Here is a 16748-nt window from a genome sequence, read left to right as displayed (position 1 = left end):
ACGCACGGGGTACTCATCCGTAGGCCCAAATGGAAGTGCCGGTTTCTGCATGCACTGCGCATGCGCGGGAAACCGGCACTTCCGTTCCCCTGAAAGAAGGAGTTCAGACGTCGAACTCGTGCGCGGGAGAGGCTGCGCATCAAACTTCCTTTTTTTTCAGGTTTTCCCGGGAGGGTATGTCTCCAGAAGTTACACATTTAAAAAGCAGGCGTAAGGCCCGCTTTTTAAAAGGTAAGTGGTGAATTAATTAAAATTAAAACATTTTTTCCACAGGTTTATTATTTTTAAATACTTTAAAGAAAAGTAAGGTAATATTTAGCCCCGTTAGAAAATGTAATTAACTTTTTCAAAAATTTAAATTATTGGCCCAGAAATTAGGTTGGGGGCTTGCCGCGCTTGCAGGCCCCCGATGTGCACTTAACCAGCGCGCCGGCCGTTCTGCTCCCGGGACGCGTGGAATTCCTTTTTTCAGATGACGACTCCCGGGCAGCGTCTGATGTCACACCGCCCAGGAGTGCAGCCAGCGCGAAGCGTCCAGTGCGGAGTGTAAGTGAGACATGCCCCGTGAGGTCTCATTACCATAGGACACGCCACCAATCTTTCTCACAAGCTGCAAAGCATTTTTACATGCAGAGCAGCATTTTAAATAGGTTCTTTGTATTTTTTTGAATCTTTTGGTAACTTTTATAAACTTTTAAATACTTTTACATTATTTTCAAGAATCTGAAGTAGTTTTAAACAGAATTGAAGCAATTTAAAGAGTTTTAAAAGTCCTGAAAGCATTTTTTTCATTCAATTTATTTAATTAGCAACGTGAAATGGCTGGAATGAGCACAATTCACGTCATTAAAAGAACTCACTATGTAACTGACGATGACCTGAGCAATCTCCTCAACGAGGTGGAGGCGCAACGCCTGCGCATCATTGGGAATGAAAACTCCAAGGCACGGCGAAAAGGACAGATCATAACTTGTTCTTTCAAGTGGCAGGATCGGGCTCCAGTCACGGGGAGGGAAAAGGTGCAGGAAACATATGGGTGTCACCTTTTGCGTGGAGTGGGACATTGGCATAGCGGTAAGCATTCCCACCGCTGGGCCAGAAGTAGTAGGGTTCTGAACCCCGCTCCAGACAGTCTCGGCAAGTGGAGTGGGAGTTCCGACTATAAATTCTGGGTGGACATCCAGCGGGATACTTGCGTCCGTGCGTGTGGGTGCCCCCCTCCCTCGTATGGGTTGTGGGAGCCTTTAAAACCCTCCCGCCATAGGACTAACCACCCTAATGGCTGGTATGAAGATGGTTACGGTCACGGAAGGAGCGTTAACATGGCCAGAAATCCATCCACCACTTCATACAGTTCCCCAAAGGGAACAGTGTGAGGACACGTCCGACGATGACCTCTTGCACAATGCACCTCCTTGGACCTGCAGATGCGAGGGGGCAAATCGTTCAATTGTTATATTTTTCATTTTATTGAAATGTAAAATGTTGTGTTTGCCGTTTTCATTGAAATGGTTATTTGTGACTGAAAGGATATGTAACCTTTTCCTTTAAACAGTGCAGCCTGTAGTCACTTTGAAAAAAATTTGCAACTTTAATTGGAGCCAAACTATTTTTAGAACTGTTTGAAAATTAGAACATAGCTAGTTTCCACCTTGAATGACTTTATTGCAGTAAGAAAGCAGAAAAAGTGACTTTAAACTGTTAACACATTTTTTTCTGAACTATTCATGTTTACAAATGTTTGAAAAGTAGGAAATAGCTAGTTAACATTTAAACGTTATAAAATATCTACATCAAATCTGACCCTGAAAACTGTTTTATGATGCAATAAAAGTTCACTGCTTCACTTTAAATTGTGTCTGCTCCTTTCTTTCCCTTGCAGGGGGAGGGGTAGGTACAAGGCACCACTAGCTCGTGAAGGTGTTGGCTACTAGCAGTTCCCGAGCAGCCTTACTTTCGGCAGCACTTGGCTCCTCCCCGTGAGGCCTGGCCACAGGCACATTGGCATCGCTTATGTCCTCCATTGCAGCAGGGAGCTCTTCGGCAGTGTTAAGGGTCAGTCCTTCCTGCAGGGCAAAGTTATGCAAAGCACAATAGTCCATCACAATCCTTGTCACTTTCTGGTGAGAATATTGTAAGATCCCCCCTAAACTATCCAGGCACCGGAAGCGTGATTTCAGAACTCCGGTTATCCTCTGCACCACTTGAAGTGTGGACACGTGTGCCTGGTTGTATCTCTCCTGAGCCTCACTGACAAGGCAGTGCGGGTGTTCGAGTGTGGTTGAAGGTCCTCCTTCAACATGTCAGATTGGCAGATTGCCTATTTACTGAAGCGCAGCCTCCTCACACACAAATCCTGCGACAGCATCTGAAATGATGGCCTCTCCCTGTACAGTCTCTGGGGTGGGTAATAGTTCCTTCTTATCAGGAGATGGTTATGGTTCCTCAGTCTTCTATGTTGTTCCCTGCTGTTTCAAATTCTTTGAAGCAAAATCACACACAGCATCAGGGCAGCATTTCTAGAGGGCATTTTCTCGCTTACAGGCCTCCTCCTTACACAGACGTCCTTGCAAGGAAGAAATGGAAAGAGTTGTTAAAGTAATTTTCATGAAGTGACTGGCTAGAAAATCACCCCGGCCCATGGCAGGAGAAACGCGTTATCGGCTTGGTAATGCGTCACAGCCCGAGATGATTTTCCAATAAGTTTCTTTCTCTGAAAATCATAATTAAATGCATACATTCATACACATAAGTAAAGGAATATATACATAATACATATACGTAAAGTAATATATACCGATAAACATACCTAATTACTTAAAAGAATATATTACTGATGAAAATTTTCTTTATTAAAAATGTTGGAAATGTTACATTATTCATTTTAAAACAGTCATTTTCACATTTAATAAGCACATCAAATTCAATTAGGCCTTGCACACAGCAAGAGTTGCTCCTTATTACCTACATTACTCAAAACAGGTTTAAAAAAAAATAAAGTTGCAAACTTACCTCAGACTTTCTGAAAATAACATTTCTCCCTTTCCCAACCAAAAATCTGCCGTTCAGAAGCTCCACTGATGAAAGAGTTCTTCCTCCGGAGCTTCTCGAGGGCTTTACTGATCCTTTTTTTACGTGTAAATTGTGGGCACTTACGCTCACTCAAACCATTCATGAAAATGCCAAAGTTTAATGCACACGCGCTGCCTGAAACATCGCACGCGTTCCGCCTCTTAACCCCTTGGTTCAGAGGAGAGGAAATGCCGGTTTTCAGCGCATGTGCTGTGCATCCTGAAAACCAGCACTTCCATCGGGCCCACACGTGAGTACCCTGTCCGTACTCACGCGTTGGGACCCGAATTACTGGGCCATTGTTTAAAATAGCTATTTCCTGCAATTTATAGTTTATTTAAAAAATGTGATTTTTCTAAAAATGTATTTGAAGATTTAATAATGTTTTGGGGCCAGTAGTATTTATAAGTTATGACAGCTCTTCCTGTCAATCTTATGAATGGAGCATTCCCTGCTCCGATTGGCTCCCCATGGCCCACGTGATCCCAGGAGCCGCATCGAACTAACTGCCCCCCTGGGATACGCAAGCACTGCACGCCGGCAGTTGGAGGAGGCCCAGGATCGGAATTCCACAGGGGCCCACAGCTCAATGGCCAGTGCACGAGGTAAGCGCAGGTCGGAGGCTTGCACCCGCGGGAAGCCCCCCACCCGAATTTCTGGGCCATTGAGTGATGCTGCTTAAGGTGAACCAATCAGCACAGAGTCAGTTCCCCTCGGCTGATGACATGTACAAAGCAGTTATTGTGGTGTAGTGGTTGTCAAGTTCGTTTTACACGCGAAAGGTCCCTGGTTCGAGCCTGGGCTGGAAATAGTCAGAAAACGTCCAGTAAAGTCTATCTGTAACTTCTCACATGGGCCTCTTGGTCTCGGCTGACGTCCCCACTTTACCTTGATGAGTTTCCCGCTATGTACATATCATCAGCCGAGTGGAACTGACTCTGTGCTGATTGGTTCACCTTAGCCTAACATCTGTGGTTGGCAAAATGTTGGAGTCCATTATTAAGGAAACAGTAACAGAGCATTTGGATAAACATAATTTAATAGGACAGAATTCGCATGGTTTTATGAAGGGGAAGTCATGTTTGACAAATTTGCTCGAATTCTTTGAGGATGTAACATGCAGGGTGGATAAAGGGGAACCATTGGATGTTGTGTATTTGGACTTCCAAAGGGCATTTGAGAAGGTTCCACACAAAAGATTACTGATCAAGATAAGAAATCACGGGATTGGGGGTAATATACTGGCATGGGTGGAAGATTGGCTATCTAACAGAAAACAAAGCGTTGGGATAAATGGTTCATTCTCGGGCTGGCAATAAGTAATTAGTGGTGTTCCGCAGGGGTCAGTGCTGGGACCCCAACTCTTTACAATCTATATTAACGATTTGGAGGAAGGGACCGAGTGCAACATATCCAAGTTTGCCGACGATACAAAGATGGGAGGGAAAGCAGTGAGTGAGGAGGACATAAAAAAACCTGCAAAAGGACATATACAGGCTAAGTGAGTGGGCAGAGATTTGGCAGATGCAATATAATGTTGGAAAGTGTGAGGTTATGCACTTTGGCAGAAAAAATCAAAGAGCAAGTTATTATCTAAATGGAGAGAAACTGCAAAGTGCTACAGTACAAAGGGATCTGGGGGTCCTGGTGCATGAAACACAAAAAGCTAGTATGCAGGTGCAGCAGGTGATCAGGACGGCCAATGGAATCTTGGCTTTTATTGCAAGGGGGATGGAGTATAAAAACAGGGAAGTCTTGCTGCAGTTATACAGGGTATTGGTGAGGCCACACCTGGAATACTGCGTGCAGTTTTGGTTTCCATATTTAAGAAAAGTTATACTTGCTCTCGAGGCAGTTCAGAGAAGGTTCACTCGGTTGATTCCGGAGAAGAGGGGGTTGATGTATGAGGAAAGGTTGAGTAGGTTGGGACTCTACTCACTGGAGTTCAGAAGAATGAGAGGCGATCTTTTCGAAACATATAAGATTGTGAGGGGGCTTGATTGGGTGGATGAGGTGAGGATGTTTCCACTGATGTGTGAGACTAGAACTAGGGGGCATAATCTAAGAATAAGGGGCTGCCGTTTCAAAATTGAGATGAGGAGAAACTTCTTCACTCAGAAGGTAGTAAATCTATGGAATTTACTACCCCAGAGATCTGTGGAAGCTGCCACATTAATTAAATTTAAAATGGAGGTAGACAGTTTCCTAGCAGATAAGGGAATTAGGGGTTACGGGGAGAGGGCAGGGAAGTGGACGTGAGTCTAGATTCGGATCAGCCATGGTCCTATTCACTGGCAGAGCTGGCCCGAGGGGCCGTATATTCTACTCCTGCTCCTACTTCTTATGTTATTATGTTCTTATGTTATACTGGGCGCATATGGGGCAATGTCTACAGAATCTTTCCACAGTTTGTTTCATTCCGGGTCACCACCAGCATCGCTGGAGGCTGTTCGACATATTGGATATACCTGTGTGTTGTCTACCATGGGATTTTTCATTAATTTTTGTTGTATACAGTTTGCTGCACATATTTGCTGCTCTTTCCTCCATATCCCCCCGACCTTTCTCGTGCGCCCCCTCACTCCCATAGGTGCTTCTCCTCCTGGGATATTCCTTTATGTATTTTGGATATGTCTATATTCTCTGGCAATGCAGTTATAGCAGCTTTGTCTAGCTGTGTTTCTGGTTCTGTGTTGCTCTTGTTTGCCGCTGCAATCTGTTGCTCTACCACTTTTCTGGCTGCATGATCTGTGGCTCTATTTCCCTTTTCTGTGGGGGAATTCCCTCGCTGATGGGCTTTTACCTTTACTACTGCTGTTTCAGTGGGTAACCCTGAGGCAGCTGCCAACTTCTTTACTAAGTCGTCATGCTGTATAGGTTTGCCCCCCGAGGCGATGTACCCCCTTTTAATCCAAGCTGCCATATAATCATGTACTATGCCAAAAGCATGGTGGCTATCGGTATAAATGTTTACCCGTTTTCCTTCTGCCAATTTTAATGCCTCTGTCAATGCTGTTATCTCGGCAACTTGTGCTGAACTACCCCTGGTATCCTTCCTTCCCTCTGGACGGTGCCGTCCCCCTTCACCACAGCCCAACCTGTTCGTGGTGTTCCGTTAACATATTTACGGGACCCGTCCATGTATAGCTTTAAGTTTGCCTCTGTCAAAGGTAATTCCCTGATCTTGTCTACATACTCTAATTCCTCTTCATTGGTGCAACATTGATCCTCTCCTTCCATTCCCATCATAGCTCCGGCGTTCTGACTCACGTCTCTAACGATCTGTATAGATTTATCTTTGGGTAAATGTGGTAAACCACTGTTATTGTTATTCACTGTTGTTGTTGTTGCTGCACACTGTTGTACCTATGCATGCCTCAACATGTCTCGGCTGGCTCCACCCACAGGCCCAGGTATAAAGATGATTGACCTGTAGCCCCCTGCCTTCTTGGAACCCAGTCAACCACGAGAGGCATGCTCTGTTCTTTGCTAATAAAAGCCTTTAGTTACTCTCCTAACTCTCCATCTTTTATGAGTAATTGATAGCGCATCAATTTTATTAGCAAAAACAAAATGTCGACAAACGCTGAACAGCAGGCTGCTGCACCAAACGCTGAACAGCAGGCTGCTGCACCAAACGCTGAGCAGCAGGAGCTGCTGCGAGCCCTCAGACCAACATGCCTGGACCTAGACCCCCAAGAAGCGGGTTCGGCTACCAAATTCGCGCATTGGCTGCATTGCTTCGAGGCCTACCTGCAAGCCTCAACTGTGACCCTGGACGAAAACAAGTTGGAAATCCTGGCCTCAAAGGTGAGCCACCAAGTTTATACAATAATCCAGGATGCGATGACCTACGCAGCGGCAATCGATCTGCTAAAAGGGCAATACGCACGCCCGGTAAATACGGTCTATGCCAGGCACCTCTTAAGATCCCGCAGACAGCAGCCCGGGGAATCGGTGGAGGCCTTCCTACGGGCACTACGGATACTCGGCCGAGACTGCGATTGCAAAGAAGTACCAGCCGCAGCACACATGGAGGGACTGATCCGAGATGCTTTCGTTGCGGGTCTAACGTCCGACTACTCCCGGCAGAGACTGTTGGAAAAGGGAGAAATGGACCTGAGAAAGGCAGTGTCCCTCGCGCTCTCGCTCGACGCGGCCCACAGGAATATGGACGCCTTCTCCCCTAACTGCCCCGCAACGTGGACGCCACAACCTTGGGTCATGGAACCGCCACCTTCAACTGCTGCTGCGATGTCCAAGGCACAGAAATGTTATTTTTGTAGCCAGGCAAAACACCCCAGAGCACGCTGCCCGGCGAGAAACACTACCTGCTCCGGCTGTGGGAAGAAAGGGCACTATGTCAGCGCCTGCAAAGGTAAAACCGCTAACGCCAGCAGCGCCACGTGCGAACCGTGGGGGCAGCCATCTTGTCCGCCATCTTGGGCTCCCCCAGCCGCGTGGGGATCGGGACCATGGGCGCCACCATTTTGTCTGCCATCTCGAACGTCTCCAACTTCAACCACGGGGGACCCGGACTCAACCACCGCCTCATCTGACGACCACATCGACTCACTCGACCATACGCTGGCCTCCGTGATGATGGACCAATCTCTCCCTCATCAACTGTCCAGGTCCATGATGGACATTACGGTAAACAGCCGCGCCACTACCTGCCTTTTTGACAGCGGGAGCACGGAAAGCTTTATCCACCCCGACACGGTGCGCAGTTACTCTCTCCCGGTCCTGCCGAAGCGACATCGGATCTCTTTGGCTTCCAAAGCCCAGTCAGCGGATGTCGGTGGCTACTGTGTAGTGACCCTTTCAGTAAGGGGCACAGAATACAAAAATTTTAAACTCCTGGTCCTGCCCCATCTTTGCACTACCGTTCTACAGGGGTTGGATTTTCAGTGCCACCTTAAGAGTGTCACATTAGCGTACGATGGACCCCTCCCCCCACTCACAGTCTGCAGCCAGCAGCTTTTAAATTGCCCGCCGTGCACCATTTGCAGCCTCTCCACCCTTATAGTCCCCCCCTCCTTGTTCGCTAACCTCACCCGTGACTGTAAGCCCATCGCTACCAAAAGCAGGCGTTACAGTGCCGGGGATAGGAGCTTCATTAAATCCGAAGTAGCAAGACTCCTGAAGGAAGGGATTATTGAAAGTAGCACCAGCCCATGGCGAGCACAAGTGGTGGTAGTGAAGACTGGTAAAAAAAACAGCGCCTAGTTATTGACTACAGCCAGACGATCAATCGCTACACCCAGCTAGATGCATACCCACTCCCCCGCATATCTGACATGGTCAATCAGATAGCACAATACCGGGTGTTCTCGACGATTGATCTGAAGTCGGCATACCACCAGCTCACCCTCAGGGCTGAGGACTGCCAGTACACAGCTTTTGAAGCTGACGGTCGTCTCTACCACTTCCTCAGCGTTCCCTTCGGCGTCACCAACGGGGTTTCAGTCTTCCAACGGGAGATGGACCAGATGGTTGACCAGAACGCGCTCCAGGCCACTTTCCCCTATCTAGACAACGTCACCATCTGCGGCTGCGACCAGCAGGACCATGATGTTAATCTAGAGAAATTCCTCTGTACGGCCCAGCGGCTGAACCTAACATACAACAAGGACAAATGTATGTTTTGTACCAAGCGCCTTGCCATTCTTGGCTGTGTCGTGGAGAACGGAGTCATCGGCCCCGACCCCGACAGGATGCACCCCCTTATGGAGCTCCCCCTCCCCCACTGCCAAAAAGCACTGAAGAGATGCCTAGGGTTTTTCTCGTACTATGCTCAGTGGGTGCCCAACTATGCGGACAAAGCCAGACCCCTCATCAAGTCCACCTCCTTCCCCCTGACAGCAGAGGCCTGTGCAGCCTTCACTCTCATAAAAGGAGATATTGCGAAGGCCACAATGCACGCAGTGGATGAGTCCATCCCTTTCCAAGTGGAGAGCGACGCATCCGACTTTGCCCTAGCTGCAACCCTTAACCAGGCAGGGAGACCCGCGGCCTTTTTCTCAAGGACCCTCCAGGGCCCCGAGATTCGACACTCCTCTGTCAAAAAGGAGGCCCAGGCCATTGTGGAAGCTGTGCGACATTGGAGGCATTACCTGGCCGGAAAATGATTTACCCTGCTCACTGAGCAGCGTTCAGTAGCTTTTATGTTTAATGATAAGCAGAGGGGCAAAATCAAGAATGACAAGATCTTGAGGTGGAGAATCGAACTCTCCACCTACAATTATGATATCTTGTACCGGCCCGGGAAACTCAATGAGCCCCGAGATGCCCTATCACGTGGTACATGCGCCAACGCGCAGGTCGATAGACTGAAGACCCTCCACAATGACCTCTGCCACCCGGGGGTCACCAGGTTTTTTCACTTCATCAAATCCCGTAACCTGCCCTACTCCATCGAGGAGGTCAGGACCATGACCAGGAACTGCCAAATCTGTGCCGAGTGCAAACCACATTTTTATAGGCCAGACAGAGCAAGCCTGATCAAAGCCACGCGCCCCTTTGAACGGCTGAGCGTCGATTTTAAAGGGCCCCTCCCCTCCTCCGACTGCAATGTGTACTTCTTCAACATAATTGATGAGTACTCCCGTTTCCCGTTTGCCATCCCTTGCTCAGACAATACCAGTACCACGGTCATTAAATGTCTGAATGACCTCTTCGCCTTGTTCGGTTTCCCTAGCTATATTCATAGCAACAGGGGCTCATCCTTTATGAGCGACGAACTCCGGCAGTACCTGCTCTCGAGAGGTATCGCTACAAGCAGGACCACCAGCTACAACCCCCGGGGGAATGGCCAGGTGGAAAGGGAGAATGCGACGGTCTGGAAGGCAGTCCTTTTAAACTTGAAATCTAAGGGCCTTCCGACCTCTCGCTGGCAGGAGGTCCTCCCTGCGGCGCTCCATTCCATTCGGTCACTGATCTGTACAGCCACCAATGCTACCCCTCACGAGAGAATGTTCTCCTTCCCCAGGAAGTCCACATTGGGGATCTCGTTACCGATATGGCTGACTTCTCCAGGACCCGTCCTACTGCGGAAGCACGTGAGGTCCCATAAGACGGACCCACTGGTCGAGAGGGTGAGCCTCCTCCATGCCAACCCGCAGTATGCTTACGTGGTGTACCCGGACGGGCGGGAGGATACAGTCTCCATACGAGACCTCGCACCTTCGGGTGCTCCCGAAACACCTCTCTCGCCACCCACCACTACCCACGCCTACCCCCAGTATGCTTACGTAGCGTACCCGGACGGGCGGGAGGACACAGCCCCCACACGAGATCTCGCACCTTTGGGTGCCCCTGAAACACTACCATTGCCATCCACCACTACCCACAACCCAACTCCGCTAGACGGCATGCCGCAGCCCCAGGACCCGTCATTCACCACCCAACCACTCAATAAGACGCCAGATTCAACGTTGGATGCTGCACCATCACCGCCACCACCACGACAATCAGGACGGCATACAAGGCCACCTGATAGACTTACTTACACGAACCTTTAATACACTTCACCCCGCCGGACTCAATTTTAAACAAGGGGTGAATGTGGTAAACCACTGTTATTGTTATTCACTGTTGTTGTTGTTGCTGCACACTGTTGTACCTATGCATGCCTCAACATGTCTCGGCTGGCTCCACCCACAGGCCCAGGTATAAAGGTGACTGACCTGCAGCCCCCTGCCTTCTTGGAACCCAGTCAACCAAGAGAGGCATGCTCTGTTCTTTGCTAATAAAAACCTTTAGTTACTCTCCTAACTCTCCGTTTTTTATGAGTAATTGATAGCGCATCAGTAACAAGACAGCCTCCCAAGCAGCCTTCCGGCTGTTTGAGACGGTGCTGCAATTAGTTTGCAAGATTACTTCCATTTATCAAATCATAATTTTCCTTCTATCAGTGTGGGGAAATATTAACTTAACATTAAGAAACTTAAATTTAATGATGTCCAATATCTTTAAATTTTAGTCAGTAATACTGAAGTTATTGCTTGGTGAAGTTAAACAGCTGTCAGTGGAAAGGGTTAACTCCTTTGCAGGCTTTTGAAGGTGGAGCAAAACATTATTACGTCACTTCATGTAACATAAAAAAAACATTCCCACTCGAAAAAGACAATTGTGATTTCACACTTTAACTAAACACGAACACTTGGGCTTCATTGGTCAGATTCCCTTTCTCAGCTGCCCGCTTAGCTGCCTCGTCTGCACATGCATTGCCCTGTTGGTGTCGGTCAGTAATCTTCTTGTGTTCTTTAATTGATTTTTGCACACTTTGGGGGTAGGAGAGAGGCTCCTACTAATTCCTTGATTAAACTCTCGTGTCTTATGGGTCTGATGTCGCCTACTCCAGGCTACCATGTAATCAGGCACCACCCCAAAGGCATACCGACTATCTGTATATGTTCACACTTTTTCATTTGGCTAACCTCAGGGCTTCAGTGAGAGCCACCAAGTCTGCTACCTGAGCCGATAGGCTTCCTTCTAGCCGACTTTCCCTTTTAACCTGTCCGTTGCCATTGTAATGACCCTTACTGTGGTAGTTATAGATGTGGAATGCTCTATTCTGGCCTGGTAATCCCAGGGCAGGAGCACTTACGAGGGCTTGTTTCACTTTACAAAAGCTGTTTCTTGGTCGGGGCCCCAGTCCACCAGCTGCTGGGATGTTTTCCTCCCTTTGATCAAATCCTGTATAGGCTGGGCATTTCTGCATATTCTGGGATAAATTTCCGGCAATAATTAAATAGCCCTAATACCTGCTTCAACCCCCTCCCCTCTCTGGCACGGTCCCTTCCTGCTGCCATCTCTAGCTGCTTGTACGTACGGGAATGTGATAAATCAAGGAATGCAGCCAGTGATTGCGTGCTGCTCCCCTTGGTCCTAGTGCCCCTCCAATTAGTCGTCGGGCATTTGTCTCTTCCCTTGTGTTATGATGTATCCTAGGTAGATTTCTTCGTCCTTCCCTACCTGTACGTTTCTAGGGTTTAACTTACATCCCGCATTCTGTAGGGCTCACAGAACCGTAGTCAATCAAATATTGTAGAGAGGCCTGCCACTATCGGATGTTCTTGTGGAGTGGAGTTACCTTATTCAATTTGGACTACACCAATTTACACCAAACAGAATTTCACTGTGGCCACAATGAAAGTCTGGTTTTAATAGGTTAATTTACCTCATAACTCCAAGGTTAAATCTTAGACTGAAACTTAATCTTTTGTTAAACAAACTTTTTGTTCTTCTCATTTTTCTTTACACACCAGCTTAACTTAAATAAGTTCAAAGTTTTTTCCAATTCTGGGGGCACAATCTTATTCGCACATTCTTAAAACTTCCAAAATCCAAGGCAAGACAAAAGGGTAAAATGCTTTTATTTAACACAGAGAAGTGGGTGGAGCTAAAACACATAACAGACATTTTTCAATTTTTTTAAGGACAGACTTTCAGACAAAGGAATATTGTAACTTTTTAAACCTCCATAGTCAGGAAAACTTTCACACATTAACACACTTTTACACAAACTAAAATTCCAGCATATTGTTAAGGTTCCTTTCACTCAGCAAATCTTGCATTTTATTTGTCTCAGTACAGATGTTAAAAACTTCCACGTTGGTAAAGCTTTAAGTTTATCATTTTTTTTCCTTTTTAAATCGGTGACTCAGCAACTTTCCCTGGCTGTCCAAATCCCTGTTTTTTTTTCCTTCCTTTGCTGAGTTTTCAAATTGGTTAGCCTGCAAATTAGATTTTTTTCCTTCTTTATCTCTCCCTTCTGTTTCGATTCCTTACATTGTTTCTGGTAACAAGCTAAGATTACCATTCCCCTTTTCCCTCTTTATCTTCGCTTTGTCCCCTCCATCAAGCCCTTTGGCTCACTGCACTGTCTTCGGGATCCCACCCTTTCTTTTTCATAGTTTTGATAAGTTTTTGATCTTTGTCTGCTACATAGTGAGTGACGGAGTCGGGATCGACCCAAGGGGAGGGTCCCACCTCCTGTATCTCTGCATCCTTTTTAGGCATTCTATATAGTATCTGACTTACTTCTCAATAGTTCTTATGTTACCCTATCATTCACCCACACACACTTACTTTGCGCACACTCACTCGTCATGGGATCACGATCCTGTGGTGTTTATAGTTCCCGACACCTACTTGATCCTGGCCGTTATGTGGGACTACGTCCTCTTAACTCAGGCTCAGGCTAGGTGTTTGAAATAGTCCACCACCCTGGTCCATGTCAATCACCCCGTGACTACCAGGCATCCAATACTTGCCACCTTTCCGGCTCAAAGGATTTTGCCGCCTCCCCGGCTTAGAGGATTTGCTGCCTTCCCAGCTTATTTAGAGGATTTTACCACCTCCCCGGATTAAATTCATTACTTTACTGAGGTTTTGCCACCTCCCGGCTTAAGTGGATTTTCCCGCCCTCCGGGCTGGGGGATTTTACCACACTGACCGGCCTTTTCCCGAGACCACAGCAGTTCCTCCTAGTCTTTTTCTTTTAGTTCTTATTTCACTGCCTTTCCGAATCTTACAGCACGTCTGAACTCTACTGAGGGGGGGTAAGGTAAAACATACTCACCCTTCTCAGCCCGACGATACTGCAACTCGGAGAGGGTTGGTGATCCTGCAGACTACGCCAATTGTTGTAGGTGTTTTGCGGACCAAGGGATATGCAAGGTCAACGCTCAGACCATCCCCGGAAAAGATGACAGAATTGGAGTTATGGTTCAAAACAGTCTTTACTCGCAGGCCTGGGGAGAACCTTTCAGTTCACTGACTGAATCTGCCTCCACCGATAACCTAGCAACGTTCACAATTATACAAAAATCAAACCCCTGCCCTAGGGGCAGGTGCAAAGCTTATCAGCATATACAGATTAATTGCTAAATGGCAAGTATAAACCATGACATTTAATTCTTCCTGCCATCTACAAATTCACAGGCCTGTTATCAGTTGGCCCCGTGGCCTTCTGTGACTGTGGCCTCATTTTAATCTATTGCTTTAAAACTGTCCATTTGTCTCTGGCCAGGTGGTTTGCTCATTACATATTTCTTAAGATAATAGTCCTCGTTCAATCTCTGCAAGGCACAGATTCTGACCTTGTCTCGGGTTACTTCTGCATTGCAAGCGCATTCTGATTAGTCCCACCGTACTTTGATGTAATGGAACCCTGTTGTGAGTTTACAAATGAATGAATTCTTTGATATGTTATCTTGTATATCTGCTGCCTCACCTGGCCGAGCAGACATCCTCCCCAATCTCTGCAGTTTAATTTCTCAGCATTTGAAGTCACTTAATCATGCTTTAAAAACTTAGCTGGGTAAATGCAATATACAGACACCTATATCGTTTAACTCAGGGTATGAATTAACTCATTACCTCCACCTTGTACAATGATGCTACATTATACATATTCTAACATAAAAATTAAAGTATAATAGTAATTTGGTTACTTGAGACACTGATTTTGAATCTCATTTATATCAAACTCTCCTTGAATTCTCTGCTGGGGGACTCAGAGCTGGGGATCGCCTGTGAAATCAGCTTTAAAAAATTGAGACAAAAGCCTCAGTCCCTCCTCCCTGTCTGTTTTTGCAGGAAGGCAGCAGGTGGCTCTGCCCCATGGGCTCCTCTTGTGAGCTGAATTTTCAAATCTCACCCGATGTGGTACTGAGCCACACACTACAGAATGTGATGAGTTTCCTTCCTCAGTCTTCGGCCTCTTAGGTTATTGCAGGCGGTGTGGTACTGAGTCCCACAAGGAACAGGGAAAGCCCAGGCTCCATCCCCAGCCTGTGGTGTGTTACTCCATCTCAAGCAATGTGTTACTGAGCCCCAAAAATTAGGAAGGGCCCAGGCTGCATATCCAGCCTGTGCTGATGTTCTCACAAAGTGGAGCCACTCAGAGCAGGGTGTGATCAGGATCCGTTCCCGGACTGCGCTCAGTTTGCTGATCTCACCCAGTATGGTGCTGAGCCCCACACAGATGGATGGCCCAAGGCTCCATTCCAGGCCTGTGGTAGGTTCGCTGTTCTCATTCGGTGTGCTACTGACCCCCATATAGAGCAGACAGGGCAGAGTCCCATCATTGGCCTATGCTCTGGTGTATCTGGTTCCCAGGGCACCCAGTGAAGCAACCATGTGTATATCTGATCTCCACATTGATGAACAAATACAACAGCAAAATAACTCGTGGGAAAATTCCGACAGTTGAGAGAAACCCAGCTGACATGTTAATATCTCACCGTCATCATTGATTGATGAGCCAATCTAATGGCCCAAAGCACATTTTCAAATCAATTTGTTTAGCGGATTATCTTTCAGCGACTATTTCCATGTTCCGACAATAAATGTTACATTTCTTTTATTTGGACAAGTAAACAGAGTCTGGACAATTCTTATCTTGCTCTCTGTGACCTGAGGTTTTATCTCGGTAATCTCTGGCTTTAGTATATGTTGTAATTATTTTTTTAGCATGTCTTTGTGGCGCAATTGGTTAGTGCATTTTGCTAGTAACCAAAAATTTGGTGGTTTGAGCCCACCCAAAGACAGTGCTTCAGGTTTTCAAAATGTGTAATTTGGCTCCAAAATCATGGGATAAACTGTTGCACTGGGTACAATGTCGGCGAGTATGAGATCATCCACTGGGATCCGAGAAAGACATTTTGTAACATTTTCTTAATGCTGAGAGACTAACAGGAACATGAGGAGACCATTCAGGCCCTCAGCCCTGTTCCTTCATTCAATTAGGTCCTGGATAATCTGTATCTCAACTGCATTGGCCCACCTTGGTTCCATATCCAGCTTCACCAGTTTGGAATGGTCTCATTTTTGTGTTCGCCTGGTGCCGCTTCTGGCCTGCTCTTCATTGAACCTGGTTTGGTCCTCTGGTTTGATGGTAATGGTAGTTTGAGGGATCTGCCGGGTTAGGAGGCTTCAGATTGTGGTTAAATACAATTCTGGTGCTGCTGATGGTCCAGTTGCACAGAGAAAATACACGTGTTTTATGAGATATATTATTTTATTCATATTTAACCACACAATTAATTCAACGTTTCCATATTAATTCAATTTTAATGGGGAATGTTTTATAAAATGTTTCCACCCGGTATCTAACAGGGGACCTTTTGCATGTTAGGCGAACATGATAACCACTACACTACGGAAACTCTGCTCCGTGAGCTGTAGTAAGAACATCACAGAAGAGAACCGCGGTCTACAAATGCAGGTCATAGAGTCATAGAGTAAAAAGCACAGAAGGAGGGCATTCGGCCCATCGAGTCCGTGCCAGCTCTCTGTGGAGCAATCCATTCAGTCCCATTCCCCCGCAATATCCCCGTAGCCCTGCAAGTTTATTTTCCTCACGTGCCTGTCCACTATCCACTTGACAACATTGAGTGTCTCCGCTTCCAACTCTTCCATCGGCAGCGAATTCCAGGTCCTCACCACTCACTGCGTAAATGGTTTTTTCCTCACATCCCCCTGTATCTCTTGCCCAAAATCTTAAATCTGTGTGCCCTATTTTTAATGCTCAGTAGGCCACTGACTGAGGAACCAAGAGACCACAGAGACAGAGAGAGAGAAAGAGAGTCAGAGACACACAGACAGAGTGAAGTCGTCGAGGAATTCAATACTCACCGCTATACTATCGAGGACCTGGTAGAGGA

This window comes from Somniosus microcephalus, unplaced genomic scaffold (assembly GCF_052327205.1).
Source record: "Somniosus microcephalus isolate GS21.2 unplaced genomic scaffold, FLI_Smic_1.0 scaffold82, whole genome shotgun sequence".
Lineage (NCBI taxonomy): Eukaryota > Metazoa > Chordata > Chondrichthyes > Squaliformes > Somniosidae > Somniosus > Somniosus microcephalus.
The sequence above is the reverse complement of the archived record's forward strand: the minus strand, read 5'-3'. Positions refer to the sequence as shown.